Source organism: Callorhinus ursinus, unplaced genomic scaffold (assembly GCF_003265705.2).
Source record: "Callorhinus ursinus isolate GAN/ISIS: 27379988/994484 unplaced genomic scaffold, GSC_fseal_2.0 scaffold2, whole genome shotgun sequence".
In the NCBI taxonomy this organism is placed as follows: domain Eukaryota; kingdom Metazoa; phylum Chordata; class Mammalia; order Carnivora; family Otariidae; genus Callorhinus; species Callorhinus ursinus.
The window spans coordinates 84,149,260-84,167,622 of record NW_027397064.1 but is presented as its reverse complement, the minus strand read 5'-3'; the positions used below and the strand labels follow the sequence as shown (position 1 = coordinate 84,167,622).

Genomic DNA, 18,363 nt, shown 5'->3' with positions numbered 1-18,363 from the left:
CTCATTATCCTGTTTACTTAACTTTTCTCAATAGTGGCTCTTGAAAAGTTATGTATTTTTTTCAAACTAATGGTTCATTATTTTTTGTTAATTTTTTGTTTGTTGGTTGGTGTAATGACTTTTCCTCAAAAAAAAAAAACCTGCTAAATGAATACACTACAATTTGTGGCATGTAGTAACATCAAATTTTTGATAAAACTGCACTCCCTGATTCACTTTCTACTTTCAAGTAAGAAAAAAATCATACAAAACATATGGAGCAATTTTGGTTTGCACATGTTTGAATGAACTCAAGAAGGTTGAAGAGGTGGCAACTTCTAGAACCTTCCATATAGGTTTTTTTGTGACCCTAAAGATGTTTTTCTGTGCTATAATTGATTATTAAGTACACTCTGTGGGCAAGAAAAACATAAGTCTCACAAACATTGAAAACATTGGTAGAGGAAATGATGCAGAAAAAAATGAAATTTAATAAATAAAAGAAACATTTCTATATTACATCTTATATACACTTTGTTTTTTATCAAATTATTGCTATTATGTAAGCAGATTTATTTTATCTATTCATATATTTTTGTATTTGTAAATGTTGGTTGTATATCTTGGGATTTTATTTAACAGCTTTTCTCTTAGGAAGAATGAATTAGACATTAAGCAAGGGGTAAAATGTATATTGAAATATCCCAAATTCAGTTACTTATTACCACTTCTACCGCTGATAATACAGAATCTTCTTGACTCATCTCCCTGCTTCTATTTTTCATACCATAGTTATCTCCCAAGAAGTAGCCAGAGTGACTTCTTAAGATTTAATCCTACAACTTTCCCAGTAAAAAAAAAATTCTAAATGACTTTCTATTATATTTCAAATTAATTCAGTCTCCTTTTATGACTTGTAAGGCCCTCTCTTTCTCATTACTTTGCTTTCATTTTTCTAAACAGCATTTTGGATGTAGGGAATTATTATTATTTTTTTGTCCACTTGCTTAGTGGCTATTTTCAACTTAGACTGAATCATCTATGAGCATATTGACCTTGTCTATTTGCTACTGAATATCTAGAGAGTAGAACATGGTAAGCATATGAAAAACACTCAGTGAATATTTGATTAGTGAAAGAATAAATGATATAAAAGTTGACTCTGGACTGTAGAGTCAGAAAAGGCTTTCTGGAGATTTGTGGCTTCCCTGGGTCTGAAAAAAATAGGATAAATTTAGGGGGAAAAGCTGGAAACATATTTTAAACAAATGACACATGACGGGTATGTTTTGAGTAACCTCGCAGTGATGAAATGTTGGATTGAAAGGCTGGATTCACTACATCAAAAACTAATGATGTACTATACAGTGGCTAGCTGAACATAATAATAATAAAAAAGAAAGCTTGGATTCATTATATACTACAGTGCCTTTCTGAAACTCAGAAGAAATGATCCACCATCTGAAAACATATTGCCATAAACTGAAGGAAAACACCAATCATCTTTAAGCATTTAAATTTTAAGCTATTTTACTAAAACCATTACTTTTATGTTTACTTTAAATTAATTTCTTAAAAATGTAGAGAACATTTTCTAGTCTCTACTGGTGTAATGCTGAACTTAGAGTTAAATGATATCTCTGTTTAAAGGAGCTCTGAAAGGTAGAATGCTCAGGAATTTGGGTGCTGAGTCAAGGGAAATTTTGTTTCTGCTAATTTATCTTTTGGCATTAGTTAATTTTATATTAGAATGGAAGGGCTAGAGTCTGAGCAATGGAACTCTTATTTATCGTTCTGCTAAAGGCACTAGGAAATCAAGTAATCTGAGCTTCCATGTACTGTTACCTATTCATACCAGGATGGTTGTCTTAAGTGGAATACAGGAGAAAAATGAGTGTTGATTACCCTAGTGGTGTCTCCAACACTGTGGTAGGCACTATGGTGTTACAAAATATAGACAGTGTTTTCTCATTCTCAAGATGCTTACATTAACGTGAGACATTCATCAATATAAATTAGAGTGGCATTGTTAATAATGAGCATCATAGCTATGATTACGGTATTATGTATAATGCATGTTATATATTAGGTGTTTTGCCTACCTAATAGTATCTGATAGCCACAAAAATCATGTCAAGAAGTTAGTACTCCCATTTTAAAGATAAAGAAGTTAAAGGTAAGTGGCTAAGTGCCCAAATTTACAGAGCTATCTGATACAGTGTGTCATGATTTAGAGGCATATCTGGGTTAAATCCATGAGTAGACAAAATCCATGTTATTTTCACTATGCCATGCTAACTATTTCTAAGCCATTTAAGTGTCAGCAGTTAAGCAATGCTGGACTTCATTCGTGAGGCCCTAAAGTCTGAAAGTGTCTAAAAGGATCCTGCTTTGTTTGCTGTCTAAAACGATACCATCTGTGGAAGACCTTTTTCTTGTTTGCTGCATATATTGCCTTCTGTAGAAATGTTATACAACATGTGAGGAAGAAAACATTTTTCGTCTCCATTTCTGTCATACTGCAGGTGCCTTTTCTATTTCTCTTTTCTTTTTCCTGTAAACCTATGTCTCTCAGCCCGCAAATCCCCCAAATACTTTCTTAGACCCTGCTGTCGATTATGAAAGCAACTGGCCACAAATGGTTATTCAGTATTTGAAATGTGCCTTGTCTAAATTGAGTATAAAATAACCAGATTTTGAAGACGTAGTACAAATAAAAAGAATGTTAATAGTTTTACATTGATTATATGCTGAAATTACAAAATTTTAACATATTGAATTAAATAAAATATATTTTTAAAGTTAATGTCACCCACTTCGTTTTTCTCCTGTAATATGGTCGCCAGAACATTTAAATTTTTTCTAGTTACCTGGCCTGAAATTAAATGAATGAATGAATGAATGAAAATAAATAAATAAATAAACTTCCTCAAATATAGTCCTTAAATTTCTATCTTTGCTCTTGGCTTTTCTCCCAATATTGTTCCTCATTTTCAGTTGTCACTTGATGCCATTCCATGGAATCCCAACAGTAGTTCAAACGGATTATGTCTCAAGTTAGCCCCTAATCTCCCCACAGAATCCTTCTCTTTCTCCTGCTAACTTCAGTTAAGGTGTCCCTATTCCTGAAGTCACCTATACAAGTAAGCTTGGAATCTCTATGGACTCCTGGATACTGCTTATTCCATACATCCAATCAGTTGCCATGTTTTAGGGGCATCCATTTCCTTCTCTCCATTTCACTTATCGTCACAGTTACTAACTTGGTCATCCATTAAGTCTTGTCTAGACTATGGCCAAAAGGGTCTTACTTGCTTTCATTCTCCTGTTTCTCTTACTCCTTCACTTTGCCTATTTCAGATTCACTTTATGTCATCAGGGTGATGGTTCTGTTCAAGTTAATTAACACAAATAAGAATATCTATTAACTATTTATATTCTATTTAGAGTTTTAAAAGTGGTTTTACATACATTATTTTATGTGATCATTCAGCAAGTTAGTAAGAAAAACAAGAGCTTTTCATAGATTTGATAGAAGACAATGAAATATAGAAAAATTGAATTGTTTCCGGACATGTCAAGAACATTTTTCCTAAGTGTTTCATGATTTCTGAGCCTGTGCTCTTAATATTTTATTATCACTGTAAGGAATAAAAAAAGTTCTGGAACAGAATTTGGTCAATTGATTGGATGGAGAGAGGAGAATGAATGGTCCTACAACCTGGCATTTGGTGCCTGTCTGAAATCTCTGGGCTTCACCACTTGCTACATATCATCTATGGTATTTTGTGCAAGTTACTTAATCTCTTGAAGACTGAGTTCCCTCATCTATAAAATGGGGAGTTTCCTCACAAGATAAAAAAGAAAATAACCTACATAAAGAACTTTGCCTAGCTTGTGGTACAAAATAATTGCTTTAAAAAGGTTAAATGTAGTGTGAATAGTAGCTGTAGTAGTAATGGTTTTATCAGGTTGTCTAGAATCAAATGGTGACCATATTTTTCCTTCATTATGATATAAAAATCATGGCAGGATAATTCTGGTTTATTTCAATTCTAAGTATTGTGATAACATTACGAAACTCATCAAGAGCAATTTCTTGCCATTAGTTTCATTTCCTCAATACAGCTGTGTGGGGGAATATAGTATAGCCATGTGGAAGAGAAGAAAGAAGACTCTTTCCTTGTTTATTTCCCAATTTTTGGTTGATATGGAAATTTTCTTTCAAGCAGCTCAAAATGTGTCTTCACTGAAAATACCCTTTAATTTTGAAGAATTAATCCATCACACAGAGCAATTTATTTATTTATTTATTTATTTATTTAAGCAGCAAAGTTTATTGGGCAATAGTACAAAGCTCCCAAAGACGGAGGGGACCTCAGAGGGTTGCCCACACAGAACAATTTATTTATTTATTTTTATTTTTTAAAGATTTTATTTACCTATTTGTCAGAGAGAAAGAGACAGAGAACACAAACAGAGGGAGCACGGCAGGCAAAGAGAGAGAAGCAGGCTCCCTGCTGAGCAGGGGCAGCCTGATGCGGGGCTCAATCCCAGGACGCCAGGGTTCATGACCTGAGCCTAAGGCAGACGCTTTACCAACTGAACCACTTAGGTGTCCCCACATAGAACAATTTAAAAAGTGTTAGAGAACCATTGACTCTTGGACTTGAAATTAAAATGAAGCAAAGAAAAACTACAAATAAGGAGAGAGGAAAAAAGTAGAATTTTCCTCATCTATTTTTATTTTATATCTAATTTTTCCTAGGGTGGTAAGGCGGTGACATAAATGGTTCATGAGGCAGATATGCTGGACTCCTAGCAAAGTGATTCTGGAAAGGAAAAATAAGAAAGAAAATTAGAAGGTCCAGGGTCTAGGTTGCTGATCCAGTTAGAGAAGAATGAGAACTGTTTTGTTTTGTTTTCTCCCTGGGGAATCCTGCTCAGGATACTATGTACGGAGGTTGAATGACTCCATCGATCTCAGTCCAAATTCTGAAAGCAGTCAGTGTGAGGACAGTGGATTAATGAAAGCAGGTGTGGCCGTGGGAAGTGACGGACCAAATACTCAGTGGCAGTGGTGTTGTCCTTGGAGAACTGGCTCTATATCCTACAGGCCAGAAGTCTAGCTCTAAGAAGGGGGATTAGCAAGTGGGCCATAGTTTCAGAGTGAGAAATCAGCTTGAAAGGAGGACTAGAGACTGGTCAGCACAGCAGATGGGTAGACAGTAGGATTTGAGGCTGGGAAGGTGGGGAAGGCGAGATACAGTGATTGTTCTGACTTCCCCTGACCGTGGTGCACTGTACCCTAGGTCCATTTGGCATCTTTTGATGTGGGGAAGTAGGAAAATAAAACAAACAAACAAAAAGAATCCAGTGACGCTTGGGATTGGGAATCCCAATCATTCTAATATGGTGGCCAACCTGAATTTGTTGGAGATGCTCATGGTCCTGGGGGACTTAAAGGCAGGGAATTTCAGGCAGATGCCAGATGCTTGTAATGCTCTCCATACAGTACAGAGCAATGCTGACAAATACAGTGTCTGATGTTAAAGAACCCACAGCCAATTTGGTCGGAAGAGACACACAACTCAAATAGAGAACAGAAAACAATAGAAGTCCGGATATAATCATCTGCCAAAATGTAATAGGAACAATAAAGGAGGTCAGAGCAGGGAGGGGAGAAAAGCAATAGCAAGGAACCTAGCACAGTATCCTACTCTTGATAATGTGAGATGATGCTGAAAAAGCTATACAAATAAATGAGGTAATATTCATCTCTGAGGAACCTCTTTCTAAACCAGTGGTACAGATACAGTCTCTTGGTTTTGTTCTCCACTTCTAATTCTACCGGCTTGGACTGAAAAATAATAAAATATAGAAAATGATACCGATTCAGCATGCAGCAGAAAGAGCTGTATGCGAACATCAGAGGAGCAATACCCCCGGAGGTGACTGGCACCACAGAGGCCCACAGACCAGTCAGGATATCTATGGGAGAGAACCTCCGGAACAGAGAGAACTTGCCCTGTTTACAGGATGTAGAAGCTGCCCACCCCCAGCAAACTGTTATACATCCTTGACCAGTTTTCTACATCTTCTGATTTTTCAAGGGAAGACACACAGATCCGCACCTGTTTTTTTCTTTTTGAGTACAAATCCTGATTTTCAATTGGAAACTGATTCAAAACATTTAAAACATTGTTCAGGCCCAACAACATATGTCTGTGGGTTGAATTTGGTTGGCAGTCTGCCGGTTTTCCACCTCTTCTTGAATTTATAGCTGCTCCTAAGAAAGCAGGAGCAGAGTGTCATGATTAGAAAGAACTAGACTCCTCCAGATAACTTCCATATATAGAATAAATCTTAATAAAGGCTCAGAGACTAGCACATTAGATTATTCTATGAAAACACCATCCATTTTTGTATGGATTTTTCATTGAGGCCCTTGTTTTGCTTGTCTAACTTTCATGAGTGCGTTCCTTTTCCTAACTTGAAAGAACTGATGTTGTTCTATTGCTCATGTTCCTCAAAGCATTTTTTAACCATTAAAAGATGTCTCCAAAGGTTAACCTTTCTAAGCAATAACAAATAGAGTCATCCTTAATTTGCCTGGTATTTTCAAAGTCACATGATATAAGATATGGACCAGAACATGTACACTTGCATGGGTGCATTGTTTTAGGGGAGATCAAAGAGATTTTATACCTTAGGGGGTGAAGATAATCGTAACAACAGTTTAAACACATGCACACACATGCACATGTGAAATCCACAGGGTGCTAGATGAGGAAATGTAGGATGGGTGTGGCTGTATAACTCATTTCATCATGTAAGGTGTCTGTGAATAGATCCGCATCACTAAGTCTCAGAAGTAGTTAGGACAAAGAATGTAAGTGAATAAAGGGAGGACAGAAGGAAAAAAAAAAAACTGTTGAATACTTTTTAAATAAAATAGATAATCCTGATAGCCATTTTAAAATTCTAGATATTTTATGCATTTCCTTTTGACTTCAATGCTGCCAAGCCCAAATTCTGTATTTTGCTTTGTGAGGAGCCTAAATTAAGATAGGCATTTGGCTATACTACTTCAAATTATAGTAACACTCAATTAACTGGAACCTAGTGGGATAGATAGTATATCTAACCAGCTCCCCCACCTCCTACCTCCTGCGGTGAGGCCCTTGAATTCCACTTTGAGGAAAGAGAAGCACCCCTTGTTTAAATCGGGGATCTAGCCCCCAAACAACTCCTGGATGGAGATTCCTGATAACACACCTGAAGTTCTTCAGGAGATAAGGCATCAAAAGAGTCTTTTCAGCCTAAAAAGAAAAAGATACATTTTACATAATAAATACACTTGGCATATTAAAGGATATTCAAAGGCAAGAATTTAAAAACTCAGCCAAAAACTTTCAATTTAAATAATGTGAACTAGTAAATATTTTTTGCCATTTTGATATTCTTGCCTTCATGAAAGGAAGCCTCACTGCCCAAAGATTTCAGATTAAGTTCGAGTGAAAACAACGTTTTGCGGAATTTGTTTGTTCTCACACCAAACATCCTTTGATGTTTTACAAGCAAGAGAACTGTTTTCCAAATGTTTAAATTGATGTTGTTGTACTCACACTTACCAAATTCATGATATAAACATTAAAAAAAAAAAAAAGCACTCATGCTGAAACACTCACAATAGACCCAGATTGCCTGTAGTATGATCCTGTTGGGTTTTTCCTTTACATAAAATAATTGATTTTTCCGTATCTATCTACTTAGCCATGTAGTCACTTCTCCTCTCACTTTTCCCAACTATGATCAATGTCACTTCCCCAATCACCACCAAATTCCAAAGTGAAATTCATTCCCAGAAAACTTAATCGAAACAATATTAGCAAATATGAACCGAGTAGCAATGGGATTTAAAAATAGGAAGATACTATAGTAATTAGTAATAATTTTAGAACAACACAGATATAAAATTAAAAAAGAAGAGTTTTATGTAATTCTAGAGATCTGTTTGTCAGCAAAGTTCAGTGTGCATCTCAGTCACCGGGGTGAAGGCCAAACATTTAGTTTCTCGGGCCCCTCTTCAGTGTTGCTGGACGAGAGAGTAGTACAATCTGCGTGTTTATGAAGCTTCTCATATTGACACTTGAGAATCACCGCTCTATAGCTTTCTTACTCCTCACTAGTTTGGTGAGTTCAATATTAAACTATAACAAGTGATCATGGCTTTGGTCTGCACTTGTGATGCATACATCGGGTGTGTTTCCCCTTACTTACCAGTCGCAGTCCTTCGGCAAGTCATGCCGTTTCTCATGAGACATTTGCTTTGTCTTCAACCACAACTTCTGCTGGTAACCTGGTCATTCATGGACTCATTCTCTTGCTAAGATTGAGGTCCTACTTCTCTACTGCCAGTCCCCCTTCTGGATAATTGAGATAGGTCTGAACAAATACCCAGTCATCAGAACTCTGACACTTAATAGCAAACCTCCTAGTTGATAACAGTCTGCAAATCTGAACTTGAGTATTCACCTTCTCCAGTTACCAGTGGTTGTTTTTTCCCACCTGTCTGATAAATCTTTCTATTCAACTTGGATCTCCAATTGCCAGTGTTTCTTGATATATGTGATTGTTGGACACAACTGCCCCTCTTGTCAATGTTTGTGGATAGGAGAGCTCTCCAGTATCTGTTCACTTCAGATGAAGAGGCAGATCCTGGTCCTTTCTCACCTCAGTAAACCATGAGAGATGACAGGTCTTTCTAATTAAAAGAAATATATATATATGAGAAATATATATGAATTATCTCTATAAAAGATACCCTTATCTCACAGCAAACACAGAAATTATTTCCAGAAGAATCACATTTCTTTTTTTTTTAAGATTTTATTTATTTATTTCACAGAGAGAGAGACAGCGAGAGAGGGAACACAAGCAGGGGGAGTGGGAGAGGGAGAAGCAGGCTTCCCGCTGAGCAGGGAGCCCAATGCGGGGCTCGATCCCAGGACCCTGGGATCATGACCTGAGCCAAAGGCAGGCGCTTAATGAACTGAGCCACCCAGGTGCCCCAGAATCACATTTATAAAAATAAAAGTTGAAACAACAAATCTTTTTAGAGGAAAATACAGGAATAGTCTTTGTGGTCTTGGATCAGGCAAGGATTTCTTAAGAGGACAAAAAAAAAATCACTAATCCTAAAAGGAAATAAATGATAAAGTGGACTATACTAAAATTAAGAATGTCTATTGATGAAAAGATTCCATTGAGTAAAAAGTAACCCACAAGTGGGAAACGATCATTACTGTGACATATATATTTAAAAAATGGCTTGTATCCAGAATATAAAAATAACCTCTACAAATCAGGAAAAGGACAAAGAACCTAAAAGAACTAACAAAAGTTTTTTATAAGCACTTCACAGAAGAATATTACATAGCAATCAGCCACACAAATAAACGTTGGAATGAAATAAGCTCAGCAATAAAAAGTACATACTCTAGGTTTTCCATTTAGATTAATTTTAAAAACAGGCAAAACTAAGAAGACAGAATAGTGATTATTTTTAGTGGGGTGGGTGGAGAGTGACTGGAAGGGAGCTTCAGGGGCTCCTGGAATGCTGAGACTGTCGAGTTTCTCAGTTTGGGTGTGGTTACACGAGTGTGTTCAGTTTGTGACAATCCGTTGTGATTTATACACAAGCACGGGCACACACACACACACACACACACACACACTATTTAAAATGTATTTTGTGCATACACAACTGAGTGAGAAACTGATTTTTAAATGCATTAAAGGAAACATACTGAAATATTTTAATTTAATGGTGACATTGTCACGACAATGGACTATGGCATTACTGTCTCATTTTCAGACATGTCCCCTTGGCACTGAAATCCTATCCAATCAATCCAGATTTTGAAGACAGGAGCATTAGGGAAAGACTAATCGGATACAATAACAAATTTGCTAAATAAAACAAATGTCAGCCCTATTTGACTACTGTCAATTACTGGCTCCTGTTAATTACTGTCAATCACTAATTATGCAGTATGCAGCTTCCCCATATTTTAACCTGGGCTGGCCAAGGTAGAGATAGAGGTATCCTGGTGTACTGAAATCATTGCATGATTAGATTTAATCGGCTTGATGAAAGAGCTTTGCAACTGAGTCACATCCTTTAGGAAGCCAATGCTATGGAACATGAAATCCCAGGAAACGAGCAATCACGGGTTGAAATGTACTTTTTGCCCTTGGTACTCTTCCAGCAAAGATCAGAGAACGGGTCCCGTCCAGAGAGTGTCTGAGACTGCTTGTTTTGTCAGTGTTTCCTAACACTGTGGCTGCTGAGCCACTTGTTGTACAGCCAATGTTTTCTCCTTAAGTGACATTTCATCATCCAGTGCCCTAAGATAGTCACCCTGTTTTCCCTTAACTGATACTTGTACGCAAGAGGCGGAAAATGGCTCAGCATTTCTTGCTGGATTAGGTCAAAACTGACAGAGGAAACAGAGGGAGGATTGTATTACTTATGCCCCTTATAGTTCTCCTGTGTATCAAAGGAGATTGCCATTTCATAAAATTTCTTATGCTGCCTAAACATAATTACAATAGCACAGGCATTTTATTCCTATTTGCTTTTCAATTTTGTACTACTTACCTGATCACCGGAGGGAAATTCAGAAGCAGTTCTACTAATCTTTGCTTTATTTTTCCTCTATGTCCTTAGTAAGATATGATTGTACCCTTTGATATCGCTTCCTTAAGTGCTTCATTTTTTCCTTCCTGTAAAGTCTTCACCTTTCTCTTCATTTAATTGGTGACCAGAAGCCTTAAACATGCACCTTGAGGTTGAAAAGGAGGTTCCTGAAGTTCTGGAGCATTTTTTTTTCCCAGATCACTCCTTGGGTGCTCTTATCATAAGATCAGTGTTTACAAATAGATACTATGATATTTATTCTGATTTGAAGTTAATTGCTAAATAAAAGAGACGTCCTGTGAGACTGCTACTGTTCTTCAGTGGCTAGGGATCCATTTCTCTGGGTGTCTTTTCATCACATCCTTTGGGAAGGGGATTATGCCTGAAACAAATCATCAAAGTTTCCGGGGCTCTATAAGACAACACCCAAATTCTTTACTGGAAATGGCAAGATTCTCCTCATCCAGCCCTGACTCTCCCTCGCTTTCCCACCTCCCATATTCCAACATTTGTTGTGAATGTTCACTCCTGTTTTCCTTAAATCTGGTGATCTCAGCCTGTGTTGCCCTGGACATCCCTCCGCTGCCTTTTGGATCTCATTTTTATACCACATCAAGGTCAAATGTCACCTTCGCCTTACAATTGTCCTCAGTCCCATCCTCCATTGCACTTGTACCGGACTCCATGGTAGGCAAGCGTTCTTATGTCTGCCCCCAGGGTTTTCAATAATTTTTGTAGAAATGTGGGACCTAACAAGTCTATTTTTCAGGGTAAATTCACAATAAAATACTTGAAATGTAAATCAGTTGCTTTGCTCTCAATAAGATGGAGACTAAAAGGCTAAGGTACCCAGGGGATGAGAGGATGGCAACAAGATACCGTGATCTAAAATAGATCAAAGTTGCCTGTCACACAATTTTGTCTGGGAATTATTCTACTTAAAAATATATATTTTACTTGTCATTTTCACCATTTAGAATGCCCACGGGTAATGACAATAACTGTATGACAGTTTATCCATGCAACTGACTTGCCAGACTTTGTCAGTAAATGCACACTATCACCCTGCTTCCTGAATTAAGTTAAATAAATGCAAGGCCTTATTATCACATTTCCTATCTATAACACCTGCCCAGTCAAAGACAATGTTACCCAATGGGATGGCTATGGTCAAATTCCTTTACTATGATGTTCTTTTCTCATTATATTTGACATTTTTTGAAACTGAGTTTTATTGCACTCTCTCCGCTTATGGAAGTGGTCTGGGGAAATTAGACTTAATAGAGATGTAGAAGCCACAGGGAAAAAAAAGAAAAAGGAAAGTGAACTGGAAGGAAACTGAAATTAAAATGTTATTTTAGTAAATGGCTGCTGTGGTGGAGTCGACAAACAACAACAATGCAAGTTAATTACTGACCTGTCAGGAAAGTGTAGCACGAAGGCTGTGCCCCACGTTCCTGGAGCTACCATGGCCACAAGTCATTTCCACAGGGAAACAAACAGACCGTGCTCTACCACAGATCAACATAAGATCTTTCCAGGGGATAGAAATGAATTTCTCACAGAAGCAATATTTATCTGTGGCATTTCCTTGAGCTCCTTAGCAGACCTGGAGAAACAGCGCTTCCGACACATTCTGGGAAACGAATGGAGTCAGATTGTCACAGAGGGCTCCTGTGTGTTGAGGGGACCAGAGCTCTTGGCGGTTGGGGTGACCAGACAGCTCATTTGCCACATGGTAAAAGTCGAGGCTAACACCCATGGGATGGGAATTCCCTGGGGACACACTCAGTGCTTGCGTCTGTGATAGTTCTCTTCACAATATCTTCATGTCAGGCAAGAGAGTCCTTCTATTTGGAAAAATAATATTAAGCACCTAAAGGAATTTGAAACTCCAGAAAGATTTTCTCTGTCGTCAGAACAAATAACCCTGCTAAATTCTAAGATGGTCATTAAACGTACTCATTTAATTTATAAGAAAGAAAAAAAGGTTTATTCTGACATGAAAATAAGGTATTCTTCATATTTTCAAAAACTCATATTATTCTCCAAGGATGGGCCTCAGAAGGCATGAAAAGCATTTCTTCTTTTTTTTTTTTTTTTCTGTTCTGCCCCAACTTATCACACAGTAGCCATAGTTCATCGGACCTTAGAAACACTGGCCAAAGTGAGTTATACACATTTTTTTTTAAAATAAGAAATGGACTTGATCAAAGACATTTTTCAATTGGTTTTGCTAGCCTCTGTACACTGACATTAACTAGTTTCTATATTTGTTTTCCATTTATATATCTAATAAACATTTATTAAGTCTCTGTTGAAACACAGGAAGATTTATACACACTTAAACGGAAAGATGTACATGATATATACCTAATATGGCTGTACTATGATCATATGACCTCCCTGATCTCTGTCAGACTTCTTTGGAATTCTTGTTACCTTATTTTTCCATATATGGTTTCCAGTTGGTGTGGGGGTCTATGACTAAAGCAGGGATGTTTGGAGATGCGGGACGTGGGTTCCATTCTGGAGCTACTTTGAACAGGCTGTGGAGCTGTGGGGAGGGCGCTGGGTCTAGCTGAGCTTCACTTTTCTCTGCTCTGAAGCATGGAGACGGTATCATTGTGCCTCTTCAGTTTCTCCTCGCCCAAATAACTCTTCATGCACTTTTATTTTTAATGCTACAGATGGGAAAGAGATGTCAGAAATATACTTTCTAACTCAAAAGGGCAAGCTGCTGAACCTTAATGTAATTAACAGAGTGCAACAAATAATTGACAGAGCAGCTATGAAATTTATGATTAGATGAATCACCATATTCCCTCCTCTCTGGGTATTGGCTGTGAGAGCAGGAGAATCAGGCCCAGAATACCACTGAACCTCATCTGTTGAGTGGAGCCAGTTTGTGTGGCTCTTCAAAAGTGCATTCTCATCACAGTTTCCTGTTTTTCAAGCAGTATTGAAAGTGGAACTCGTGCAATATCACAGGCTCCTTTTGCTCTTCGTTTGGTACAAATAAAATCAGGAAGTCCAGAGAAATGGTGAAGCCAGTCGTAAGTGATTTACATTTCAATTTCTCACTCAAGGAGATTTATTTGGAGAGTTTTGTGAAATCAATGGATATTTAGACACATGCAAAATGAACTAATTCTTCAATATTTTCATTAGTCATTCACCACGGCTCTCTGTGCCTCCTGTAAGAATGTAAATGCATAAGGCAACACTGTTTTCTCTAATAAATTTTGATAATAATGATGATTATGATAATCATAATGAGTAGATGATATGTTATAGGAAGAACCAGAGGAATACTGAATAAGCATCTAGATCATAGGAAACTTAATATAACTTATAGTTAACAAAAGAAGTGGAATATAAGTGAACATAGAAAAATATTACTGATTTTACAATCTACTCTGTGAAATAGAAAAAGTTGAGGGTCAATGGGGGAAGAAAACAGGGGTGGAACAACAGAATGATTTCAAAGGCCTGTGAACGTTCCTGGAATAATAACACGGAAAGACACAAATTGCTGGTCTTCATCGCCTTTCTGACCAGTGCATCGTGAAATTGATACATATGTTCCTGCGAGTACCTCGAGATTCTGAGATTTAGGTAAATGCTTCCCTGAGAGTTAAGGGGAAGTCTGACCAATCATTGATGCCATTATGTGAATTAGTTTAAGTATTTCCCTCCCATCTACGTCTTAGTGATTCACCAAGAGGATGGATATTTAAAGGAGATAGGTGAGGAAGAATGGATGGTGGGATTTCAGAAATGCTGACTCTGTAGATGAGATGGGACCTAAGTAGGCGCTGCAGTGGGGGACTTTGGCAGCCAAAAATGAAAGGGATCATAGGGTGTCTGGTAGAGGAACAACAGAGTATTAGGATGTAGGCAAGGAGAAAATGAGAAGTTGAAAGAGGGTGAAGAGAAAGGGCTATAAGTGGAATCCAAAGGCATCTTGAAAAATTTGGCCTAGAACACCCTTCTCCGATTTGTATGAGGCTCCTAACTGGACGGATGGAAATAATCATCTCTGAACTCTCAAGTGCAACAGTTAAAAGTTCCACAGCCATTAGTACAGCTGTCATTTCAGCCCCTCAGATTTCCTTCCTCCTCTGTCCTCTCTCCTTCCTCTTGCACATCCCCGGCTCCTGCAGGTGGGGGTGGGGGTCCTGCACACTCCTGTCTTGTACTCATTTCATCTATACAACACATTTGTGTATTACGCCAAGGAAACCCCTCTTCCTTCATCGCTCCCTCAGAGTGTCTAGAATAACGGCCCCTTCCAGCCCTGGCTGGGTTAGAAGGAAGGGGCTCTCAGTCAGTCCCTCAGCCCCCCGAGAGGCTAGCAAGATGACAGACTCACCCACACTGAGGTTAAATGCCGTTTTCTTCATGAAAGCCATCATTTCTCTTTTCCTTGAGCTTTCTTGGTACCATGTTTTTCCTTTATGGCACATTTCAATATCCACGTTACAATCTCACAGTTACTTGCATACTTTTGCATTGCTGAGCCCTTTGTCTGAAATGCCTAACCTGTCCTGACTTAGCACCAACACCAACTGATCTTCCTTTGCAGACTTTCTCTCTCTCCCCCTCCCAGTGCCACCTGAGTTTAATGCCATTGCTCCTCTCCCCAACTGGACACAACTCTACTCTCATTTAACTATTGCTTTGTTTCTCTGTCACCTTCACTGACCTGTAAGGCACTTGATATTAAAAAAAAAAAAAAAAAAAAGAAATGAAAGAGAATCTCCAGCCTCTGATATAGTGCATGCCACTTAGGAGACTCTCCACAAATGTTCAATGGATCATTTACTTTATGCTGGTGGAAGTCTTTAAGAGGAGATTTTGTGTCATACTGTGTTCTTCTCAGAGCAATACAGTGCTCTGCTAAGTTAGAAACTGTCAAATATTTGCGAATACAAGAACAATTATGAAATAGTATCAGGTGAATGCCCTTGTAGAACGCAAAATACAAGGGAGGCTGAATAAAGAGAAAAACTAGAGCGCCTAGGGGTATCAACAAAATGTGAAGATGGGGGTCAGATGGGAAAGGAAGTAATGGCTAGAGCAGAGAAAGTGTGAGGAGAGAGAAATCACCTTAATACCACAGTCAAGGAGAAGTCAGCCTAACAAAAATGTCTGAAGAAGGAAGATTCTGAAAGTTTTTTTCTGCAGCCTGTCCCTAAGAAAATAGGTGGAGAAGCCAGATGAGAGGCCTTTTAAGTAATCCAGCCTTTTGGCAGTAACTCTTCACTAGGCAAATAACAGTTGATTGTAAAGTCATTGCAAGAATGCAAATGTTGATTTGACATTGAAATTGGTGCAGACTCTGAGGAAGCAACATGTTCTGTAAATGGCACATGGCAAGGCTATGTAAATACTGTGGCTTCATGCTCTTGGTCAGAGGATAGTGGCTTTAGCCTAAGTGCTTTCCCTCACCAACATTACAAACACACCATCTTTTGAGTTTGAAAGATCAAGGCTTACAGGCACTCGGAAGAGAACCCCTATTTCTCTAAAGGACTTCTTTGTTTAATCATAGATTCACCTCAACCCCTACCCAAATTCCTTGGGATCAAGTGCTACCAAAGCATTTACCTTGTTGGTTATCTGCCTAAAATTGATGAGCTTTGTAAATCTGCAGTAATACTTTTGAGCTCCCAGACTTTGAGGGCATCAGTAAAGTAAAAAGGATCTTACAGATCCCAGCAATCCTCTTGCCTGACCCTCTCACTAACAATTTTTTTTTCCAGTGATGAACCAGAGGTCTGTAGACTTGTATAAGACCACAAAGGTGATCAGTACAGAGAGTGCTGTCACTAAGAAGTCATCATGACCCCTTTTTATGCAACCAGTCTAATCACCAGGAGTCCAAGGCCGCTATTACAATGACAATCCCTTAATTTTCGTTCCTTCACTTCCCCTAACTTTATTCACGAAAGCATACCCTGAAAAATCTCGTGCTTTAATTTTTAACTTTTTAAAAATTTGAGTATAGTGATTTGACAAGATTGGACATTATACTGTGATCACCACAGGTATAGCTACCAACTGTCAACAAACAACTCTATTACAATATTATTGGTTATATTCACTTCTGGTGCCTTTTATTCCTGTGACTTATTCATTCCATAACTGGAGAACTGTATCTTCTACTCCCCTTCACCCATTTTGCCCATCTCTGCACCCTCATTCTCTCTGCCAACCATTTTTTCTCTGTATTTATAGGTCTGATTCTGCTTTTTGTTGTTGTTTATCCATTTGTTTGTGTTTTGTTTTTTAGACTCCATGTATGAGTAAGAACATATGGTATTTGTCTTTCTCAGTCTGACTTATTCCACTTAGCATAATACTCTCAAGGTTCATCCATGTTGTTGCAAATATCATGATCTCAGCCTTTTTGGGCTGCATAATATTCCATTGCATATATATATACCACATCTCCCTTATCTATTCATCTCTCAGTGGACATTTAGGTTGCTTCCATATCTTGGCTATTATAAATAATGCTGCAGTAAACATAGGGGTGCATATATCTTTTTGAATTTTCTTTGGATAAACACCCAGTAGTATAATTACTGGATCATACAGTGTTTCTGTACTTATTTTTAGGTTTTTGAGGAACCCCATACTGTTTTCACAGTGGCTGCACCAGTTTGCATTCCCGCCAACAGTGCATGAGGGGTCTTTTTTCTCTATATACTCACCAACACGTATTACTTCTTGTGTTTTTTACTTTAGCCATTCTGATGGGTGTGAGGTTATATCTCATTGTGGTTTGGATTTGCATTTCTCTGATGATTAGTGATGTTGAGCTTCTTTTCATGTGTCTGTTGGCCATATGTATGTCTTTTTTGGAAAAATGTTTATTCAGGTCCTGTGCCCATTTTTTAATTGGATTGTTTGTTTTTTGGTGTTGAGTTGTATATGTTCTTTATACATCTTGGATACTAATCCTTTATCAAGTATGTCATTGGCACATGTCTTCTCCCATCCAGTAGGTTGCCTTTTTGTTTTGTTGGTGGTTTCTTTTGCTGTGCAGAAGCTTTTTATTTTGATGTAGTCCCAATAGTTTATTTTTGCCTTTGTTTCCCTTGCATGAAGAGACATATCTAGAAAAAAGTTCCTACAGTCAGTGTCAGAGAAATTACTGCCTGTGTACTCTTCTAGGATTCTTATGGCTTCAGGTCTCACATTTAGGTCTTTAATCCATTTTCAGTTTATTTTTGTGTATGGTGTTAGAAAATGGTCCAGTTTTATTCTTTTACGCAGAGCTGTCCAGTTTTTGCAGAACATTTTATTGAAGAAACTGTCCTTTCCCCATTGTATATTCTTGCTTCCTTTGTCATAGATTAGTTGACCATATAATCATGGGCTTATTTCTAGGCTTTCTACCCTGTTCTACTGATCTATGTGTCTATTTTTGTCCCAGTATCATACTGTTTTGATTACTACAGCTTTGTAGTACATTTTGAAATCTGCAGTTGTAATACCTCCAGCTTTGTTTTTCTTTCTCAAGATTGGTTTGGCTACTCAGGGTCTTTTGTGGTTCCATACAAATTTTAGTATAATTTATTTGGGAAAACTCATGACTTTAATAGTAGCATCCTCATAAATATCAAAGATTCATAGATTTGCTTTGTTATTATGAAATACTTTCTGAC

At 37.8% G+C, this 18,363-nt stretch overlaps 1 protein-coding gene and 1 long non-coding RNA gene across 9 annotated transcripts in view; one reads left to right on the top strand and one right to left on the bottom strand.

Annotated features, from left to right (window-relative positions):
• The window catches only part of ARHGAP15 (Rho GTPase activating protein 15), a 601,639-nt gene that overhangs the window by 6,814 nt on the left and 576,462 nt on the right, over positions 1–18,363 (top strand). The gene's annotated exons all lie outside the window — the stretch shown is intronic.
• Positions 4,276–15,242, bottom strand: LOC112811959 (uncharacterized). Of its 8 annotated transcripts, none has more exons than XR_012375764.1 (5): positions 15,060–15,242; positions 13,127–13,368; positions 12,102–12,320; positions 7,258–8,746; positions 4,276–6,268 (listed from the first exon to the last, which is right to left on the bottom strand). It is a non-coding gene; the product is annotated as an uncharacterized lncRNA (long non-coding RNA). The 8 variants fall into 8 exon arrangements; XR_012375759.1 differs by lacking the exon at positions 15,060–15,242 and adding an exon at positions 13,502–13,554; XR_012375754.1 differs by lacking the exon at positions 15,060–15,242 and having other exon boundaries at positions 13,127–13,720.